The following is a 22,955-nucleotide window of genomic DNA, read 5'->3' as shown; positions in this document are numbered from 1 at the left end:
CAAATGAAATCACCTTTTTTTCAACTCACCTCCCATCACTGTCCCTAGGCTATAGTCTCTGTACTATTTGGTTGTGTGACAAATCTACATAGAATACAGTAAGATTTTGTAAATGTATTTATTTGGATTCTGGGGTGAGCTGGCTATATGAAAATCATTTAGAGCAATATCAAGGGAGTGAGAGGCAATAAGGGACACAAATACACCTGGAAAGAGACCAAAAGAGGGAGGGGAAAAGATGAAGAAAAAGAGACCAAGGAGGACCTAGTAAAACAATAGGAGAAAATGGTTCTGTGGCTTTTCAAGTGTCAGTCCGATGTACTAATGTACTAGCTCTTGTTATTTAGGCTCTGTTATCTTTTAAAGATCAAATTAGCTGGGAAACTATTCATCAAGCTTTTCAATTGCTCTTAAATTTAAATATGTGTGGACTCTGTCTTGATTAAAATAGTTGAGGGCAATAGTTGAGCCTGTCATAATGGCTAAAGCACTGTTCTGTCAGTGACTTTCCTTGAAGACATTTGATTTACATGTCTCACTTATACTCATTTTAAAAAAAATTTAAGGGGTGTCTGGGTGGCTGAGTTGGTTGAGCATCTGAGTCATGATCTCATGGTTCATGGATTCAAGCCCCGCATCAGGCTGTGTGCTGACATCTCAGAGCCTGGAGCCTCCTTCAGATTCTGTGTCTGCCTCCCTCTCTGCCCCTCCCCTGTTCATGCTTTGTCTCTCTCTCAAAAATAAATAAAAATATTAAAATTAAAAAATATATACATATATATAAGTATTTTATTCTTTTAAGTAATCTCTACACCCAGCGTGGGTCCTGAACCCACAACCCCTGAGATCAAGAGTCGCAGGCTCCACTGCCAGCCAGCTGCCCCATTTATTCTCATTTTTATCTCAGATTCACACAACTATAAGATCTTATTGAGAGGAAAATGCTATAGAAAACAGAAAAGTCTGCTCGACGTCTAACAGTCCATTAGGTACATATTGAAATTGTGAAGAACCAAACTAGATTTGCTATTTATGAAAAATGAAACATGAACATGTATACTATATGTATCTGCCTGTATGTGTCTGTAATCCGTTGTTATTGGCAGTAATAGAGATGTGAATAATCCAGAGTGGCAAATAATTGAAAATGTATGTGTCTATTCTGTCGTATTCTAGAATTTTATTTGAAACAAAATCATTAGCTTTTATCTTGAAGCAGAGTGCTACTTTGTATTTTTATTGAGGTATAATTAACATTCAGTAAAATGCTGAACATTTGTATGTTACGTGTCCATTTCAAGGAGTTCTAAAGTTTTATACACTGTAACTTCAGCCAAAATAAGATAGAAAACATTTTCATCACTATAGAAAGTTTCCTCATGATACTTTCCAGTTTCCCTCACCTACCCTCCTCCAGTGGAGGCAACCACTTTTGACTGTATTTCTGACGCCATAGATTTGTTTTGCTTAGTCTTGGACTTGACACAAATGGTGATACAATATATGCTTTTTGTATGTGTCTAGCTTCTTTAATGTAACATAATGTTTTTTTGTTTTTTTGAGAGGGGACTTGGGAGAGAGCGAGTGAATAGGGGACAGGGGAGGGGGAGAGAGAAAGAGGGATACAGAGAATATCAAGCAGGCTCCGCACTGGCTGCACAGAGCCAGAGCCAGACATGGGGCTCCATCTCATGAACCGTAAGACCGTGACCTGAGCCAAGATCAAGCTCAACCAACTGAACCACCCAGGTGCCCCTGTAATAGAATGTTTTTGAGATTCATCTTTGTTGTGTATATCGGTGGTTGGTTCTTTTTTATTGAAGACTAGTATTCCATTGTATGAATACACCCTAATTTCTTTATCTGTTCTGTTCTTGATGGATGGTTGGGTTTTTTTTTCCAGGATTGGGTTATTAGAAATAAAGTTGTTATGAATATTTCCTTTATAAGTCTCTTATGGATAGATGTTTCCATTTCTTTTGATAAACACCTGAGAGAGGAATTACTGAGTCATAGGGTAGCTGTATGTTGAACTTTATTAAAAAACCACCACACAGTTGTCCAAGGTGGTTTGTATATGACTTCCAGTTTCTTCACATTTTTTATGTTGCCTAATTTTAATGCTGTCAGCCTTTTTTGTTTTACCACACTAGAAGCTGTAAAATGGCGCCTCAGTATGGTTTTAATTTGTATTTTTTTTTGATGATTAAAAATATTGAATGCTTTACTATGTAGCAATTGGTTTTACTTCTCTTGTGAAGTATCAGTTAAAGTTTTTGCCTATTTTTTTTTCCAATGGATGGTTCATCTTTTTTATTGCTGTTTGTAGGAGTTATTTATATATTCTAAAAATTTTTTTAATGTTTATTTACTTTTGAGACAAAGAGAGACAGAGCATGAACAGGGGAGGGTCAGAGAGAAGGAGACACAGAATATGAAGCAGGCTTCAGGTTCCGAGCTGTCAGCACAGAGCCTGATGAGGGGCTTGAACTCATGGACCATGAGATCATGACCTGAGCTGAAGTCGGATGCTTAACTAACTGAGCCACCCAGGCGCCCCCATAGGAGTTCTTTATATATTCTGAGTATAAGCCCTTTGTTAGATATATATTTTTTACCCAGTCTGTGCCTTTTCTGTTTATTTTCTTGATGATGATGTGATAAGCAGAAATTTTTACTTTTTATAAAATTTTTACCATTTTATCAGTTTTTAATTTTATGGTTAGTGTTTTTTGTGCCTAGCTCCAGGGTTGCAGAGATATTCTCAGTTTTCTTCTAAAAGCATTCTTGTTCTAGATTTTACATCTAGGTCTGTGATCTGTCACAGATTAATTTTTGTGTCAAGATGGGAGGTAGGGGGGCGCCTGGGTGGCTTGGTCGGTTAAGCGTCCGACTTCGGCTCGGGTCATGATCTCACAGTCTGTGAGTTCGAGCCCCGCATCGGGCTCTGTGCTGACCGCTCAGAGCCTGGAGCCTGTTTCGGATTCTGTGTCTCCCTCTCTCTCTGCTCCTCCCCTGTTCATGCTCTGTCTCTCTCTGTCTCAAAAATAAAAAAATGTTAAAAAAAAAAATTAAAAAAAAAAAAAAAAAGATGGGAGGTAGGGGTTTAGGTTCATTTTCCCTCTGTACAGGTATCTAGTTGTTCTAGCAATGTAGGTTTAAAATTTTTTTTTCCTTTCTCCATTAGATCAACTTGGTATCTTAACTGAAAATTAATAGAGCTACTTTGTATTTTGGTTGTGCTTTTATTTTTAGTTTCTTAAGCATGGGCCCTGTATCTTTAAACACAAAAGGAAAATACAAAAAAAAGACTTTTATGCACCTCTTTGAGACTGTAGCTACATTGAGATTGATCCAGGGCTGGTTACCATATATTTTCTGATGGAGGAACGTTAATAATGAATTTGAATTTGAAATGGCTTTCCTGCAGTTGAAGTAATGGATGCAGTGTTAGTTTCAGTATTGCTTGTACCCTATCCATAAGCCAGGCTGTTGGGGGGGGGGGGGGGCGCGGAGGGGGCGGCGGGGAAGGAAGGAGATTCAACCTCAGAGAGATCATCTAGGACTCTATTAGAGCAAGCTGTAGAGACCTTAATATTTTCTTGTTTATTGATTGGTCAAAATAGATGTAAATATATATAATCCACGTGTTTTAGTTTCCATCTTTCTACTACACTACTCCAGTCCAGTCCTTCGTGACAAACAGTTCCTGAATGTGTCCTGGAATAATTTCTAAGGAGACAGGTTGGTTATTGTTTCTACCAGATTTTATTGACTGGTAACACAAAGCAGTATTATTTTTTTTATTCTTTAATGCTTATTTTTGAGAGAGAGAGACAGAGTGCGAGTAGGGGAGGAGCAGAGAGAGGTGGAGACACAGAATCTGAAGCAAGCTCCAGGCTCTGAGCTGTCAGCACCGAGCCCCATGTGGGGCTCAAAACTCACCAGTGGTGTGATAATGACCTGAGCCGAAGTCAGACGGTTAACCGACTGAGACACCCAGGTGCCCCGAAAGCAGTATTATTATTACTTTTCTTATTTTTTATTTTTGAAAGCAGTATTATTTTTTAAAGACATCACCTCAACTATATTACTCCAGTGTAACTGTTTTAATTTTTCCTCATTTCCTTCCAGGTTTTGTTCATCCATTTACATATTTTTATATGGTTGTAATCATAGTGTATCTGTTCTTTTCTGTTCAGACATTGAGTGATAATCAGTAAACACTTTGCCACATGTGTGTCATCCTTGTTAGTAAAGACACAGCTGGAGACAGAGACTATACCAGTTGGGAAACTTAGCAGTGGAGAATCTTGAACCCAAGCTTAAGTAAAATAGAAGCAAAGTTAAGATTTTCAAAGACATGTTACCCCTCCATGGAAATATAGGACAACTCTGGTTTCCTTATTTTCTCTCTTTAATATGTTACAGCTTTATTGAAATTCACATCCCACATAAGTCACTCATTGCAAGAGTACCGGTCAGTGAATTTTAGTATATTCACAGAGTTGAGCAATCATCGCCACAATCCATTTTAGAACATTTTCATCACACCAAAAAGAAACCCCCTACCCATTAGCAGTTGCTACCTGCTTTCCCCAGTCCCCACCAAACTAGGCAACCATTAATCTGTTTTCTGTCTGTATGGATTTGCCTATTCTGGATAGTTCATAACAATGAAATCATACAGTATAGTCTTTTGTGACTGATTTCTTTTGCCTTTATACTCTTAATAATTTGAGAATATTGAAACACGGACAAGCAAGTTTCCTTCACAGATGTGCACGCTTTTTGACCTGTAAAGGTATACACTCCCTCAGGTACATATGCTCAAACACCTACATCTACTCATTAAAAAACACAAACACACCAAGACAAACATACAGACTAAGGTAACTGATAGAGATAACCCTTTCCAAATAAACAGTTTCATATCAGAACATATCTAAGCACTAATACCACTACAAGTACATCTAGGTGAACACAGTTCCTGAAGTGTGTAAGAGAAGACGGTTGAAAACGTGGCAAGCTGGGAGAAAATGAGGGCTCACACAAGACAAGAGACATGAGAATGTGATGGCAAGTTGAATTTATTTAACGTGTACAGAAGCAACAGTCTGACATTTATTTAATATGTATATAGGCATACAAGTAAGAGTCTTGGAGCTCCTTAGTCTATTGCATAGCAGTCCCTTTGAGCAGGATGTTATTAATTGTAATTATAAGGTAAAGGATTTCCATATGGAAAACTGTAACAAACAGAATATTTTGGTTCTCTGGGTGTGGTGTTACCATTTTAATGAGTCATTAAGGAATATTTCTTTGATATGCATACAGTGAAAAGAGATGAGTCCCCTCAAATGTATACATTATAAGTCTGGCATCTATTCAGGCAGCTCTTACCCTGGAGCAGGCATGGCACAATTTGAAATAATAACCCCAAGATTTATTTTTGGTCTTGGTGGGTAATTATTAACCCAAGTTAGTATTCTTAAAGAATTCTTTTGTTTCCTTGTTTGTTTCCTCTTTAATATAGCCACTGGGGTATTATACCTGCTTAGTGGGAGAGTGGGAGTAGGTGGGGGTGGGATGGCAGTGGGGCAGAATGCTTAATTAGATTAGGAAATGTCAATAAATATGTGATTATTTGACAGTCAGGCACCCATTTTCACCTCGGCAAGGCCTTGTTAGTTATCAGCACACCCTTTACACCTGCCTTTCCTTTGCCATTTTGTTTGAGCCCCCATTATTACTCCTTGTCAAACCATCTCTAACTTTCCTAAGACATCAGACTGCGTTCCCGGGTGAACTCCTGGGTATAGTTTGCTCTCCAGAGTGTAGTACTCATCCCTGCATTCAGCCCCTTAGCCTTCCCCCTGCCATATCCTCTTCTTCCCCCTTCCCCCCCCTCCCCCCCACTGCCAAAACCTTAGCTCTGGTGTATATTTCCTTTTAAGTAGGATACCAGGGAAGGCTCTTCAAAGAAATGTTGTTTGAACTGGTCCCTGAAAGATGCGAAAGGATTTGAACATGAGAAAAGGGGAGAAAGGTATTTCAGGTGTAATGAACATTGTGATCTGAGGGTTGGAGGCAGAAAAGCATGGAACTGTACTTCTTTCACCAGAAAACAGGGTGTGTGGAGATCACTCCTTCCCCTTTACTTTTCTTCCACTCCTTTCCCTGGCTCCCTTCTCATTCCTCCCCCACCCCCAGCATGTACTTTGATCTCTTTGCTTAGTATATACTTCTCTTCTATCTAGCTAAATCTATCCTTCCCTGACCACCCACAGTGATCTCTGAACTTCCCTAGTACTAATTACCAGTCCCATTCTTTTGTCAGTTAATTTTATATTGCTCTGATTTAAAAAAAAAAAAAAAAAAAAAAAGCTTTGTGTGCATGTCTCATTTTCAAATAGAGTGTGTTAGTCAAGATTCTTAGGTCTCAGGGAACACAACTCACTTAAAGCTAGCCTTTCACAAGGTATGGTGGCAGGGCTGGGAGTTGTAGTGGATTGTTATTGTAAGACAACCGAGCTCCCTTATAGCTAGCTGGGTTCTCAGCTGGAACCCAGAGCAGGCCCTTGGAAAGCCCCTGTGCTCCCTCCTCTGTCTGCAGTGTACATGGATTCTCCTCAGCCTCGTTCTGTGCCTGTGCTCCATTATAGGACATTGATTTGGATTTTTATGAATACTTTGCATTACAATATTACCTATCTTTTTTTTTTTTTTTGTAAGTAATCTCTACACCCAGTGTAGGGCTCAAACTCATGACCCTGAGATTAAGGGTCTCACACTCTTCCAACTGAGCCAGCCAGGCGCCCCATAATATTACCTCTCTTGATTACTGAGTTTTTTGGCACTCTTAAATCTTGCACCTGAGGCAAGTGCTCTTCTCTGTCTCCCTAGCCCCAGTCTGTTGCATCCTCTCCTTTATGGGCTGGCTTTCTCTGCTTTCGAGGCTCGTGCTTACCCCTTAGCTTCAGCTTAAATGTGGCTTAAACTCACTATGATGCTGCTCCTAGACTGATGACATGTGATCTCTCAGTTTAGATTTTGTTTCTTAGCTTTCCATATTCCTGGTGAAGAATTGGATTTGATCTTTCCTACTTGGGCTTTCCTACTTGATCTTTCCTACTTGATCTTTCCTACTTGATCTTTCCTACTTGATCTTTCCTACTTGTACCAAATATCTGAGAGAGAGGAGGCATTGATGGTTGCTTAGGCTGTATACTAAATAGGGCCTAGGGTAAAGGTTGTCCCACACAAGGGGGCTTAGGTTTGGACATCCTCGAATGTGCTTGCTTTGGTACCTGAGATCAGAGGGAAGTGAGTATGCCTTAACTTTTTTGTACCTGCACTGCATCTAGCAGATTAACAGCTGAAAGGTGCCTGTGTCTCTTATTTAGTACCTGTTTATTGCTATGATTCTCTGACCATTTGACCATTAGGATTAACTTTGGGCATAACAGACTAATCAGAACAATATTTTTAATGTTTAAAATAAATTACTGAAATGTGTTTTATCATCATTTGGATGGTTTCTAATTTTAGAACAAATTAACTATTTTTTAAACATTTTTGAAACTTATTTTCTGGTTCAGAAAGAAAGGGAAAATAGAATGTTGATAATCAATTGAGCAAAAAGTGATAATCAGCCTTTGTTGACTGACACTGGCCCAAATAGGGTATGGTTAAATCAGTTACTCTCATCATTGATTTCAAAGCTTACTGGTCCCCCCCCTTATTTTATTATACATTTATTATCTGTTATGTTGCAGGCCCAATGATGGTCTGATAATATAAAAATAAGTGCCTGTCTTCAAAGTACTCATAGCCTGTAAAGGAAACAGATACAACATAGCTGATAATAGTATGGTGAGATAAATTTTGGTAGAAGTGGGGCAAGGTGGTGACTTAGCACCTCCGTTCTACTGTTGTCTTTGTGTATATCTATCTTTCACATTTTTTTTTTTTAGTTTGTGTATTGATTTTGAGAGAGAGCATGCATGCTTGAGCAGGGGAGGGGCAGAGAGAGAGGGACAGAGAGAATCCCAAGCAGGCTACATGCTCAGTTCAGAGCCCTGGCCCGATCAATCTCATGAGCAGGCTTGATCTCAATGATGAGATCATGACCTGAGCAGAGTTAATGAATGACCTGAGCAGAAATCAAGAGTTGGATGCTTACCCGACTAAGCCACCCAGGCGCCCCCATCTCTCACTTTTTTATATTCTCTTTTTTAGTCTTTATCTCTCTCATCCTGTCTCTGCAATCAACTGTATTGTATGGATCACAGCATAGTAATATCTCATATACCTAGTATGAACTATGAAGTATTTCTTAAAAATGAACTTTGAGAATAATTAATAATGACTTTATTAGCTAACAGCAGACCCTTGCTCTATGTCAAGAACTGTTCTAAGTGATTTATATGTATCCATTTAATGAATCAATATATCAGCCTCATGAGATAGGTACTATTATTATTTTTGTTTTGCATATGAGAAAACAGAGGGACAAAAGATAGTTGACTCTATTGTCCAAGGTTATAAACTGACATCTTTGTAGGAAGGTTGAAATATTTTTTTAATTTATTTTTTAAAAATTTGTAATGTAGAGAGAGAAAGGGAGAGAGAGAGAGCACACATGCACATGTGTGCATGCAAGTGGGGGAAAGGCAGAGAGAGAGGGAGACACAGAATCTGAAGCAGGCTCCAGGCTCTGAGCTGTCAGCACAGAGCCTGACGAGGGGCTTGAACCCAGTAACCACAAGATTATGACCTGAGCTGAAGTCGGAGGCTTAACCCACTGAACCACCCACACACCCATTAAATCTATTTTAAATGTCATTGTTTAAAAGTTTATTTATCTTGAGAGACAATGAGTGTGATCAGGGGAGGGAGAGAGAGAATCCCAAGCAGGCCCCCTACTGTCAACATGCAGCCCAATGCAGACCTCTGTCCCATGAACCCTGAGATCATGCCCTTAGCCAAAATCAAGACTCAGAAGCTTAACTGACTAGGCCACCCAAGTGCCCCTAAGTGTCATTTTTTGTAAAAAGTATTATAAAGTTTTTTCTTTCTTTCTTTTCTTTCTTTCTTTCTTTCTTTCTCTTTCTTTCTCTTTCTCTCTTTCTCTCTCCCCCTCCCTACCTCTCTCCCTCCTCCCTTTCTTTCTTTCTTTCTTTCTTTCTTTCTTTGTTTCTTTCTCTTTCTTTCTTTCTTATCATGATAAGTGTACTGTTTAATCCCCACCATCCATTTCAGCCATCCCCCCACCCACCACCCCTCTGGTAACCATCTGTTCCCACCAACATCCTAGAATTTGTATTCTCCACCTGGGAGGTTTCATTGCTGAAAATGGCAAGATTTCATTCTTTTTTATGGTTGAATAATATTCCATTGTGTATATATACCACATCTTTAACCCTTCATCTATTGATGGATACTTGGGCTGCTTCCATAGTTTGGCTATTGTAAATAATGCTGCAATAAACATAGAGGTGCATGTATCCCTTTGAATTAGTATGTTTGTATTCTTTGGGTAAATACCCAAATTCCTGGATCATAAGGTAGTTCTATTTGTAACTTTTTGAAGGACCTCTGTACTGTTTTCCACCGTGGCTGTACCAGTTTGCATTCCTACCAGCATTGCACGAGGAATCCTTTTTCTTCACATCCTCTCCAACACTTGTTTCTTGTCTTTTTGATTCTAGCCATTCTGACAGGGGTGAGGTGATACCTCATTGTAGTTTTGATTTGCATTTCCCTGATGAGGAGTGATGTTGAGCATCTTTTCATGTGTCTGTTAGCCATCTGTGTGTCCTCTTTGAAGAAATGTTTGTTCATATCTTCTGCCCATTTTTATTTGGATTATTTGTTTTTTGAGTGTTGTATGAATTCTTTTTATATTTTGGGTACTAACCCTTTATCATATATATGTTTTGCAAATCTCTTCTTTCATTCTGTAGGTTGCCTTTTAGTTTTGTTGATTGTTTCCTTTGCTGTGCAGGAGCTTTTCATTTTGATAGAGTCTCAATGGTTTATTTTTACTTTTATTTCCCTTGCCTCTGGAGACATATCTAGAAAAACGTTGCTATGGCCAGTGTCAGAGAAATTACTGACTGTGCTCTCCCCAAGGACTTTTATGGTTTCAGGTCTCACATTTAGGTCTTTAGTCCATTTTGAGTTTATTTTTGTGTATGTGAAAGAAAGTCCACTTTCATTCTTTCGCATGTAGCTGTCCAGTTTTCCCAGCACCATTTGTTGATGACTATCTTAAATGGAGTCCTTCAAATTTAACCAAAATCATTTGGAGGATATAGAATTTATTTTTTAAATGTTTATTTATTTTTGAGAGGGAGAGAGAGAGTGAGCACAAGCAGGGGAGGGGCAGAAAGAGAGGGAGACACAAGATCTGAGGCAGGCTCCATGCTCCCAGCTGTCAGCACAGAGCTGGACAGGGGGCTCGAACTCATGAACTGTGAGATCATGCCTTGAGCCGAAGTCTGGGGCTTAACCTACTGAGCCACCCAGGCGCCCCATGGAAGTTAGAATTCATTGTATGCATTTGGTATTATTCTGTCCTATTGACTTGCCTTCTGAGGTTGTTGACTTTTATAGGCTGTTGGTAATTGCATTAAATAGTTTCACACTTTTGTGTTTTATAGTTTGGCCTTCCCTTTTGCGTCCACCTGTGGCTTCTTGTTGACAGTTACTGTCACTTCAGTAATTTGCTTCTGTTAATGTGTAGTGTGTTGTAACATAAAAGTAAAACCATGGTAGAAAGTGTTTTATAGAGGCAGTGTGATACAGTGTAAAAAGCATGGGTGTTAGGGTCATGTTTAAATCTCACATCCACTGTTGAGAAAGAAGTTATACATCCTGGGGCAGGCTCTTTATTGTCTCAGCCTCCGTTTCTTCATTTATGAAATGGGGATAGTAATAGTTTGCAGAGTTTTTATGAGGATATGTATATGGCAAAGTACCTGGCATATAATAGGTATGCAAATGAAGTTGATTCTTCCCCCCCCCCCCCCCCACTACCCCCATTATATTGGAATATGGCATATGGCCTCCTCGTTAATATGAGAAACTCAGGTAAATGAAAGAAATGTGTTAAGATGTAAGATAAAGACAGTCTTATTCTCTCACTTAAAAATATTATTTTTTCAGTTGGTATGATAAGTGTTAATTTGAGAAAAATTATCCTCAACTTTCGTTTTGGGTCCTCTCAGCAACATCCTCTTCTTCCCTGCATTAAATTGCCTTTACTTCTGTGTGACTCTCTCAATTTCCCTTGTTTGCTCTTAAAGGAAAACTTTCCATCAGCCCCTTTTAAAAGAACCTGTTCCAGGGCAAACCTTATGACCCTGAGGGCAGTAAACCAGGCTTCTTGGCCAATAGCAATAATTTCTAAAACTTCCCTTCTTTCATCAGTTCTGCTTTTTTCAGCTATCATCAGTCTTAAAATATTAGTTTTTCATTTCATCCCCACTCTCTTCCATTTCTCCTTTCCCAGCAACTGTTCCCACTAGTTGCATGGTCCTCATTATTTCAGTAGTTTTATGTGGTTTAGTTTTTATTATATGTATTTTTCAAAGGTTGTCTTTTTGTAGTTTTAATTATGTATAGGGAACTCTCTTATCTTAATATCATGAAAAATTTCAGTTTTTTGTACCAGAGGTTTTTTTGCCTTCTGTCTTGAAACCCCAGTAAAAACCTGTAATATTATGTGGATGCTTCACCACATACAAATACTCCAGGTCAAGTCACCAAATTTGTTTTAAACAATTTTATTGAGGCTTAATTAATATGCCATAAAATTCATCCATTTTAAGTGTACAATTCAGTAATACCAAATGACTTTTCCTATCAAAAACTCTTCAGTGCTATCTTTGGTCTAGAAGATGATAGTTGCCCTTTTCCCGTTTTGTTCCCAAGATCACTTATGTGGGATGTGTGGCTGTTGTTCCTGGTTGCCATGCGGTTACTTACAAGTATCCATCTGTTGGTTATTGCTTCGATTATTCATTCTGAATAATATAGTAACTTGTTAAGATCGAGGTTATCTACACTTGGGACTCAAGGTCAAGGTTGAGGGGGTAGTGCCATTTTGTTGAAGAATGTTTCCTTTTTGCCTATTGACTGGTGTAAGTTACTCTCAATGTTCTTCACCTGAAGATAATTATACCCTCACTCCAGGGCCTACAATCCCCTTGAATGGTTCTGTAGGCTCCATCTTCCCCTTGAGACATCAAGACACATTATGCATATTGTAGACATGTGCCTTTTAAACCATTGTAACTGCTTTCCATGTTAGCCTGAAAATTAATTTAATTGCTGTAGCAGAGCTTAGTATGACCCTAGTCTCCTGAAATTAATTAGAGTAAAACTGGTAGTATCTTTAAGAGTCACAAGTGTGCTGTTTCTGTGAAGGTGTATGAAATGTCTTCACCATTATAGGCGTGAGACGTAGTCTAGAGGAGCGTGCATTCATATCAGTCAGGGCACCAGACACCTGGTGCAAATATTGGCAAACATTGAGGCTAAATGCCGTGCATCCTGAGCATTGTTGACCTTCAGAAAAGAGACCAAGTAGGGTTGGAAGAGCTAGGAAGTGATTTGGAGAGGGTGGACCTGAGCTAGTCTTGGAAGGGTGTGCAGAGTTTGGATAGAATGTAAAAGTGAAATTTGAGGATGGGGTAGGGAGGATTGTTGAAGAGAAGTACAGACCGTTGTGGGAAGCAAATGAGGCAAAGGGGTGTAGTGAACTTAGGAGACTTACTTGTGAGACTCTAAGGAAGCCAGCCAGATTAGAGCAGAGGATTCCTAGTAATTCTTTTTTTTTTTTTTAATGTTTGTTTATTTTTGAGAGAGAGAGAGAGTGGGAACAAAGGAGGGGCAGAGAGAGAGAGGCAGACACAGAATCTGAAGCAGGCTCCAGGCTCCAAGCTGTCAGCATAGAGCCCGACTCAGGGCTCGAACCCACAAACTGTGAGATCATGACCTGAGCCGAAGTCGGATGTTCAACCGACTGAGCCACCCAGGCTCCCCAAGGATTCCTAGTAATTCTTAGTGAAAGTAGGAAGGTAGAGTTTTATCAAAACCACCTGAGAAACTGTCAAAATACAAACACCTAACAAATCAAAGATTCTAAGCAAAGGAATGAAATGTAAAAGCACTATTACAGGAAGCCTAGTCAGGTGACTGTAAGCAAGCTCATTAGAGCAGGAAAACAAGAGCTTAGAGTTAGGCAGGGAGTTTGCTTGTCCCTGGGAGAGAGGGCTTCGTAAAGCATTGTTTTTACTTCTTTTCATTATGAGGCTCCAGAAATTTCACTAGGTACTGGAATCGTTCCTGGGAAGGGGCAGGGTTCAGAAACACAAGGCTTTGAAGACCTGCGCATAACTTCAGAAAAGTTGAAGTTATTTCTCTTGATGTTTCTTTAGGGAAAAGGAAAAAACATCCTAAAACTGGCCTCAATCCCAGTTTCAGAGTTTTCAATTAGAGGGCCTTTGGTCCCAAGCTGTGAAACTTGGGGGGAATATTGGTCTCATAGATTGTTAGGTTTTTTCTTAAGTAACATTCTGAAATTCTTTTAGTAGGACTTTGATGGCTAATGCTTTTTGTTGTTTTGCTTTTACACCAAAGTGGAACTTTGCATTTATTTTTATTTTTTTATTTTTTTTAATTATTTCTATTATTGTTTTAATGTTTGTTTATTTTTGAGGGAGAGAGCGCAAGCAGGGGAGGGGCAGGGAAAGAGGGAGACACAGAATCAGAAGCAGGCTCCACAGGCTCTGAGCTGCCAGTACAGAGCCAGATGCAGGGCTCCAACTCAGGAACCATGAGATCATGACCTGAGCCACAGTCAGATGCATAACTGACTGAACCACCCAGGCACCGCTGCACTTATTTTTAAAAGTTGAATGATCTTAAACTCTTAGATCTGGAAGGATTTTAAGAGTCATTTGTTAACCCTTACAGTTACTCATTGTAAAAGAAAAGTGGATCATATTTGAGGAATGGATGTACATGAATAATGGGGTTGGTTGACCTGTCTAAAATTCCTTAGGATATCACCATCTGCAGCTAAAGCCTTTATGAAGACTGCTTCCCACACATCTCTTTCCTAAATTCCAAATATACTTTCCTAACCTATTTTCCTTACTCTAAAGTCTTTTTGGTAATATCTTCCAGTACTGTCTGCTCTTGAGTGTCTTGGTTTTAAAATTTAATTAAAATAGTGACAATAGTTAGATACTTTTGAATTTTAAAAAGTGGGAGAAGGGGGTGCCTGGATGGCTCAGTCCATTAGGCATCCGACTCTTGATTTCGGCTCAGGTCATGATCTCATAATTCGTGAGTTTGAGCCCTGCGTCAGGATCCATGCTGGCGGAACAGAGCCTGCTTGGGATTCTCTCTCTCCCTCTCTTTGCCCCTCCCATGCTTGCTCTCTCTCTCTCTCTCAAAATAAATAAATAAACTTGAAAAATTAAAAAAAAAATTTAAAAAGGGAAAATGAAATAAAGAACAAGGCAGAAATGAATACTACTCTAGTGTTTTTACTGTATTAATAAAATTTATAATTTGCAACTAAAATATTTTTGCATCTATTCCTGTGATTTATGATGTTTTGGGAATACATGTTTTCATGAAACATTTCTATTTTATTACAAGAAAATAGGAAATAAAAATTTTCTTTATTTGGTGACTTTTCAGGAAAACATTTATTAGTATGGTCATTTCACTTTAACTTTTTCTCTGTTACACAACAACACTGGCCCATGTTTGACTTCATTATTTACTTTTTTCATTGTTTAATCTATCTGTTCTGGTTTTTCAAGTCCCTTTCCTGAAATATTTTACTTTGTTTTTGTGCTTATCTGGCATGATTCAGCTTTCATATATTTCCTTCCTACTTGTAACATTGTTCATCTTGGCAGTGATGAGAGCACGTTGCTATTTTTTTCCAAGGTTGAGTTCAATAGGGTTTCCTTAAGGTAATAGATTACTAGAGCTAGGAGAGACCAGAGACTATTGAGGCCTATGGTTAAACTGAACAGGCTTCATCCTCTTGCCACTTGTCCTCTGTTGGTAATGGCTGCCCAAGGACTGAGGCCGAGTCTGCGTTCCCTGGGGAAAAGGCTGTTTGATTTGCTGTGTCCGTTGTGGATGGGTCCATTTTCAGAACTGGGACCATATTTTAGTTATTCTTCATGTACCCAAGCAAATTGAGACTTGCTCATAGTCACAGAGCTCTTAAGTCCATAGATCTACAGACTTCCAGTTCAGTGCTAGGAGCTAAGTGCTAGGTGTTTTCTCCTTAAGAATTCTGGTATTCTGGATTCTTTGTTGTCGTTTTTCTTCCTTGAGTAATAATTGAATTCTATCCGCTATTTAAGTTTGTTCTAGTTTGTTATATCTTCAGGAAAGATTGAGAAATACTCATCAGACAGTCTAAAGGTAGGATTTTCCTTATGCTAGCAGAGAAAAGGGACTTGAGTTACATAGTCTACCTAAAATTGAGAATTTTCTTTTCATTTGTTTTTAAGACTGAAGGCTTTTCCATTAAAATTTTAAAACTTGCTACTGTATTATCCCCATTCTAATCCAACAAGACCCACCTTCTCCCAAAAGGGAGAAAAGTAGAATTTTATTTCGAAAGAATGAATTTTATTTGAAGATCAGTTGTTGGTTCAAAACAAAATCTGGTCAGGAAGGATTAAAACACTAGTAGAATGAGACAGAATAGGGAGATACTTTAAGAACTTTTTATTTTAGACATTTGTCTACTGAATTGCTTGCCATTTTGACCAAGGTAGTGTGTTATTTTGCAGTTACAAATACAAATAACAGTAAACAACACAAATAACAATAGTAGCTATATACTGTATATACATTAGTACTTTTTTAATGGTCATTGATTTGGAAAATCTTCATATAAAAAATATTTTCCACATCTTGTGGGTTTATTTTGGTGATCTAGATTAGTTCTGGTAATCCCTTAGAGCACTTCCTCCCATATTTTACCAAAATCTTACATTTTTACAGTCTCTAAAATGCTGGGATAGCACTCATACAAAATATTTTGATGCCTTATTAACTGTTAATCAGCAGATGTGCAAGTATTGCCAGCAACCATCACATACATCTTCATCTAGGCACATTTTGTTGAAAATAGTTGATTTCTCCCAGGATAGTTTCCTCATTTGGAAGTATATTTTTCCATATAAACATGTTTTCAATTTAACAGCAATTTGCTTCTTAATCTTTATCGTGGCACAATTGTTGATATATAGCACTGCTAGAGGATAGAGTTATGCGTACCTGTGGTTGGAAAAAGGGAGTGAAGAAAGAGACATCCCAGTGATGGGTTCTTTTCGGTATGCCACTCAGGCGATACTCTGATGGAAGGTGGCAGGAGAGGCCAAGGGAGAATCAGATTTACTTTTGCTGTATGTCCAACTTTGCTGGTCACTACTTTTGAAAATTGAGAGAGAATAACAGTGTAACAAAAGAAAATTAAAAGTATTAAGTATGTACCTACATTTAACATTAAATCTACAATTGAGTATTACAGTTTCTGTGCCCTGTTTGTGCCATCTTTGATTCTTGTGATGTCTTAAATTGCCATTTGAGAAGCATTTATAAAGCAGGGAGAAAAACAAGTATGTAATAGACACTTAATAAATGCATACAAATATATATTTATTTAAAAATGTGGAAATTGGTAAGGTTGAAAAAGGAGAGCTTTTCAGAATGAAGGGAAAAAAGAATCTGATCTGAAGCCCAGGAAATTCAGAAGGGATGAAACTGAAGAAAGATGTTACCATTCACCTTTTGTTCACTGCATGAAATTCAGATTGCTCTCAGCATGATTCCTTTTAGACCTAGCCTCATTTATTTTAGGGTTTTGTATATAGTTCAATGCTTACTAACTCTGTCGATTAAGAAAATTCTTGAAAGAGGAACAATGAGTCATAGTGATACTTCCCTTTGGGGGAGAAAGAAAGAAAGCCCTCAGATTGGTCTCTCCATTATATACTTGGAATGGATTCAGCATTTTGATTGATGGCTGAGCACTGTTAAGCTTCCCCTAGCTACCTCATATCATATTTGGTTCTGTCCACAGTATGACTGGTAGAAGACTCTGGGTTAACCAGCAAAGATAAAGAGCTCTGTAACCTTATTACCCTAAGAGACTTGTTCATATGATGTCATTTCTATTTTAAGATTTTTGACTTTACAACAATTTTTAGAAAAGCTCCAGCATTTCCTAGCCTATCCAGTTTATTAAATAAACAAACCAAGGAAAAGGAGAAGACTGAAAAATATTTGGTCCTGAGGAACTGAGTATGCTAAGGGTGTGGCTGTTTTGGCATTCATCAGTGGTGTGCACAGAGTGGGTTCCTCTCTGACTTGGCCTTTTATCCCTGATGCCACAACACCACCAAGAAGAATGAAAAGAGAGGAGGTAGGCTAGGACTGGGAGCTGGTTTGGCTGCTTTGAACCAGAGAAGGAAGTAGGGTACATGGGAGCCACAGAGTCTCTCAGTAATCTTATTGAAAGATTGTTTTTGGGGGCGCCTGGGTGGCTCAGTCGGTTAAGCGTCCGACTTCGGCTCAGGTCACGATCTTGCGGTGTGTGAGTTCGAGCCCCGCATCGGGCTCTGTGCTGACTGCTCAGAGCCTGGAGCCTGTTTCAGATTCTGTGTCTCCCTCTCTCTCTGACCCTCCCCCGTTCATGCTCTGTCTCTCTCTGTCTCAAAAATAAATAAACGTTAAAAAAAAAAAAAAAAAAAGAAAGATTGTTTTTGAAGTGTTGTGAGTAACCTGTGAAGTATTTTCTTGTAATAGTCACAAATTATCTGGCTGCTTTCTACTTTTAGGATGCCCTCAGTGACCTTCCAATTAAATCTCTTCTTTTTTCTGGCCCTAACAAGTATATCTGGGATGCCTCCAGACTTCAGATTTTATTTTCTTTCTTTGTGCTTTTGGGATCTATAGATCTCATTTTAAAAAATTCGAGGTGGCATTGGTAGCAGTGGCAGGAAATATGGGGCTACTTAGCTAATCTCATATGTGGGTTGGTTCATTTCTGTGGAATTTTTACACAGAATAATCAACCACCATTTTCTTAAGTTTCTGTGTGCAAAGCAACTACCTCTCTCCAAGGTGTGTTCATCTAGGTCAACAGTAGCATCCCAAGAATGCTACAAAATTATTTAAATGTACTGTCTTTTAGCCTTCATTGTATAGAAGATATAGTGAACAGAAGGATGAATTTAGCATCCATTTTTCCCTTAAAAAAAGCCTTATTTGCTATAAAAGTAATACATATTATATACAACTAAAATAAAATGGTTTTTACTTTTTAGAAGGTAAATACTGTGTGCATAGTGCTTTGGATGCAGTGGACAGGAAGTACATGTTTGGGTTATAATTAGTGTTATCTAGAATTCATAAGCTCATAAAAGGGAAATGATCTTATGAGACTCTTAAACTCTCTTGCAGTTGAAGAGTCTGCTGCACACTGTCCCTGACAAACATTCATACTTAGCCTCTGATTTAATAATGCCAAGAAAAATAGATGACTTTCTTTACTCCAGTCTTCTCCATCAAAGAGACTGTTCCTCAAAACAGCAGAGATGAAACTCAAGTCTAATAATAAATGAGAGAGCATTTTAGATGCTTTAAATGTTAAAATCTCCAGGTGGAATTAAGTTACTTTAAAATTGTTTCCGAATTTATTCTGAAGCCAGGTTCAAAAAAAAAAGAAAATGCAATGTTGATTTTATTTTATTTTTTTTTAAGTAGGCTTCACACCCAGCATGGAACCCAACATGAGGCTTGAACTCATGACCCTGAGATCAAGACCTGACCTGAGATCAAGAGTCGGATACTTAACTGACTGAGCCACCCAGGCACTCTAATTTGAGTATTTTTTTAACCAAAGCAAGTTGAAGTAGATACTTATGAATTATTGGATGATGAGCCATATCCAGTTCCAATGATTACATGGGTATATATCTAGAGGGAATATTTTGATCCTAACTACTATTATCTGCTATGTATCAACATTGAAATACTTTTATTTAAAAATAAACACATGTAAGGACTAGAAGTTTTCTTTAGCATGAAAGGATAATGAGACTATCAGTCAGTAGTCAATATCTGAACTGAGAAGACAAAGCTAAACAATACTTACTATGATGAGGGAAAACTTTGTTGGCTAGGTATAGTCTATCTGAGCAGATGAGACCAATCTTTTATTTATATAGGGTTTTCGGGAAGTGTGGAATTTCAGGCCTGGCAAACTTTTCCCAGGCCATAATGACATCATCTGTAGAGGCATGATTTGGTTGGCATTCAGGAGTGTTTACTAGAAGAGTGAGTCTCTTTCTGATTGGCTGACGTTCAGAAGTGAGACTGATGGTGATTGATTGGCTTACAAAGGCAAATTGTTTTTTGGTTTTGTTTTTTATGACTACTTGTTACCATGGCTAAAGAAAAATCAATCTGTTCTATGTGGGGACTTTAATTCTCAACATCAGATACGTAGTTACTTGCACAAAGCAGGTGTATATTGAAATATTTTGAGGTATAACTTAGAGTAAAGGAAGAAAATTTTAAGTGGACAGCTTAATAAATTTTATTCATGTATATATACTTGCATATATATCACCCACTTTAAGATATAGCATTTTCATCACCTCAGAATGTTTTCCAGTGTCCCTACCTAACCTATATCCCCCAGTAGCTGTTCTGATTTCCATCCCCATCGATTAGTTTTGCCTGTTCTTGAATTTCATATACATAAAAGCACACAGTATATATTATTTCATGTCCAGTTTTTTATATTCCTTTTGACATATTACATGTGAGAGTCATTCATGTGTTTGTACATGTCCAGTACTTTATTACTGTGTAGTGTTCTGTTTGTGACTGTACCACAATTCATTTGTATACACAAATAGTAATGGACATTTGCATCATTTCCAGTTTGGGAATATTATGAATAAATCTGCACTGAACATATTTGTACATATTATTTTATTAACAAATACTGATGTCTCTTGGGCATATGAATTGCTATATCATTATGATTTGAGTATGTTTAGTTCTAGTAGATACTGCCAAATTGTTTTCTGAAGTGGTTGAATTGATTTGCATTCCACTAGCAATTTATGAGAGTTTCAGTTGCTTCATGTCCTTGTCAACACTTGGTATTGTCATCATTTTTATTTTAGCCATGCTGGAGGGGTGTGTGTGTGTGTATTTATTTATCTAAAAATTTTTTTTAGTGTTTATTCATTTTTCAGAGACAGAGAGACAGAGTGTGAGTGGGGAAGGCCAGAGAGAGGGAGACACAGAATCTGAAGCAGGCTCTGGGCTCTGAGCTGTCAGCACAGAGCCCACCATGGGGCTTGAACTCATGGACCATGAGATCATGACCTGAGCTGCAGTCAGACGCTTAACTGACTGAGCCACCCAGGCACTCCTATATTTATTTTTAAAAAGACAAATTCTGGGGGCACCCGGCTAGCTCAGTTGGAGGAAAATGCAACTCTTGATCTCAGGATCATGAGTTTGAGCCCCATGTTGGGTGTAGAGATTACTTAAGTAAATAAAACTTAAAAAAAAAAAAAAAGGCAAATTTTGAAGAAAACAAACCTAGGCTTAGCAATTTAACATGAGAAACTTAAGAATATGGAGTTACCCATGTTAATCGAGGTTTAAGCTTCCTATTAATTCTTAGTGTAAAGAAGAAATAAACATTCTTGATTTTTTTAATTTCTTAAATAGCTTCCTAATTTAGAAAAATCTGATCTAGGAAGAATCATCCTAAAACAAAGTTACTATCGTATAGAGTTAAGAAGTTAATTTCAATAATCTTGGATGACTCCAGGTTAATGTAAATGACTTTCATAAGTTTACTGTTAGCCTTGAAAATAATTATGTTGAGTATTTTTTAGTACTTAGCATGTGCCACAACCTGTTCTCTGTTGATGATGCAGTAGTGAACAAAAAGTCCTTGCTTGAATAGAATTTAGATTTTAGTGACAGTACAATGAATCAATAAATTTGTAATGTCAGGTAATGATATAAAGGGAAATATGGGGTAAGAAGAGATTGCCTAGTCCAGCATTATGGGAGCCTGTGGGGTTTGAGCAGAGGAGGGGCAGAGAGAGAGGGAGAGACACAGAATCTGAAGCAGGCTCCAGGCTCAGCTGTCAGCACAGAGCCTGATGTGGGGCTTGAACTCACGAGCCATGAAATCATGACTTGAGCTGAAATTGGACGCTTAACTGACTGAGCAGGTTATTTAGCTGTATCAAGGAAGACTGTTGTAAGCAGAAGGAGCATTAAGTGCAAAGGCCCTGAGGTAGACATGTGCCCAGTTTGTTGGACGAAGAACAAGAACATCAAGTGCTGTGAGCAAGGGATAGAATGGTTGGAGATGAGTTGGGGCTTGCAGGGAGATCATGTAGGGCCTTGTGGGCCACTTGGCTTTTATTCTGAGATGAGATACCATTAAAAGATTGAGAGCAGTAGAATTAATCTGATCCCACTAATTATGTTCACATAAAAACCTGTACACGAATGTTCATCGACACTTTATTTGTAATAGTAAAAAGTTGGAATCATTCTCGAAGTTTTTCAACATCCTAATGGTTACACTGAGGTATGTATATACCCTGGAATACAATGAAAGGAATGAACTACTGATACAGAAACTTGGATGAATCTCTAGAGATTTATGTTTAATGATAAACCAATTCCTAAAGATTGCATTTTATATGATTCTATGTATATAACATTTATGAAATGAAAACATTTTAGAAATAGAGGGCAGATCAGGAGTTTGCCCGGAGTTAAGAGAAGAAGGTGGGTGGTCACAAAAGGGCAACAGGAGGAATGCTTGTTTTGAAACTTTTAAGTATCTTGACTGTGGTGGTGGATATACAAACCTACAAGGTGATAAAATTATATGGACCCCCCCTCCCCCCACACACACATGAGTACCAGTAAAACTGGGGAAATCAGAATAAGATCAGCAGACTGTATAAATGTCAATGTGCTCATTGTTGTATACATTAGTTGGGCAAAATGTTATCACTGAGGACAACTGGAAAAAGTGTACAAGAGATCTCTGTACTATTTTACTATTTCTTACAGCTCACCTGTGAATCTATAATTATCTCAATAAAAAACTTCGGTTAAAAAGGACAAGATCGTTCTGGCACCTTTGCAGAAGATAGACTATAGGCTGTATGGCCATTAGAGTGGGAGCATGGTTCCCAGTTAGGCTGTTGCAGTAGGCCAGGTAAGAAGTGATGACTTGAACCAGAATGGAGGCAGTGAGGATAGTATGACATAATACTTTAAAGTTAGAACCAAGAGGATTTGCTTGATGGATCAGATGTGGAATGTAAGAGTAGTCACAGTAAACACCCAAGATTTTTGGCCCAACCAACTGGAAGAATGGAGTTGTTGTTTATTAAATGGTGAAAAATACAGTAAGAGCAAGTACAGGGAAGAAAATTAGGAGTCTGTTTTGTACATTTATGTTTGAGATACTTGGTAGTCATCCAAGTAGAGCTGTTATATAGCCTGTCTGGCATTCAGGATTCAATCAGGAGGTCCAGATTGAGAATATAAATCCAAGAATTGTCAATGTGTGAAATCACCTGGGGATTGAGTATAAAGAGAGGCTGTCCAAAGAACTAAGTCCTGGGGATACTCCAACACTTAAAGATAGGAAAAATGAGGAAGAACCATCAGAGGAGAATGAGATGGCATAGCCAAAGAAGTAAAGAAATAAAGGAGGACCAAGAGAAAATAATGTCCCCAGGGCCAACTGAGGAAAGTGTTTTAAGACAAAAGGAGTGATCTATTGACAAATGCCAACAGGTCCCATAAGATGCAGGGTAAGAATTTACAATTGGATT

General features: G+C 38.2%; 1 protein-coding gene across 1 annotated transcript in view; it reads left to right on the top strand.

Annotated features, from left to right (window-relative positions):
* The window catches only part of TMOD3 (tropomodulin 3), an 81,186-nt gene that overhangs the window by 3,167 nt on the left and 55,064 nt on the right, over nucleotides 1–22,955 (top strand). The window lies entirely within an intron of this gene.

The sequence above is a fragment of the Panthera pardus genome, unplaced genomic scaffold, assembly GCF_024362965.1.
Source record: "Panthera pardus isolate Hobbes unplaced genomic scaffold, ASM2436296v1 HiC_scaffold_24, whole genome shotgun sequence".
Taxonomy (NCBI): domain Eukaryota; kingdom Metazoa; phylum Chordata; class Mammalia; order Carnivora; family Felidae; genus Panthera; species Panthera pardus.
This window is presented reverse-complemented; position numbering and strand designations above follow the sequence as displayed.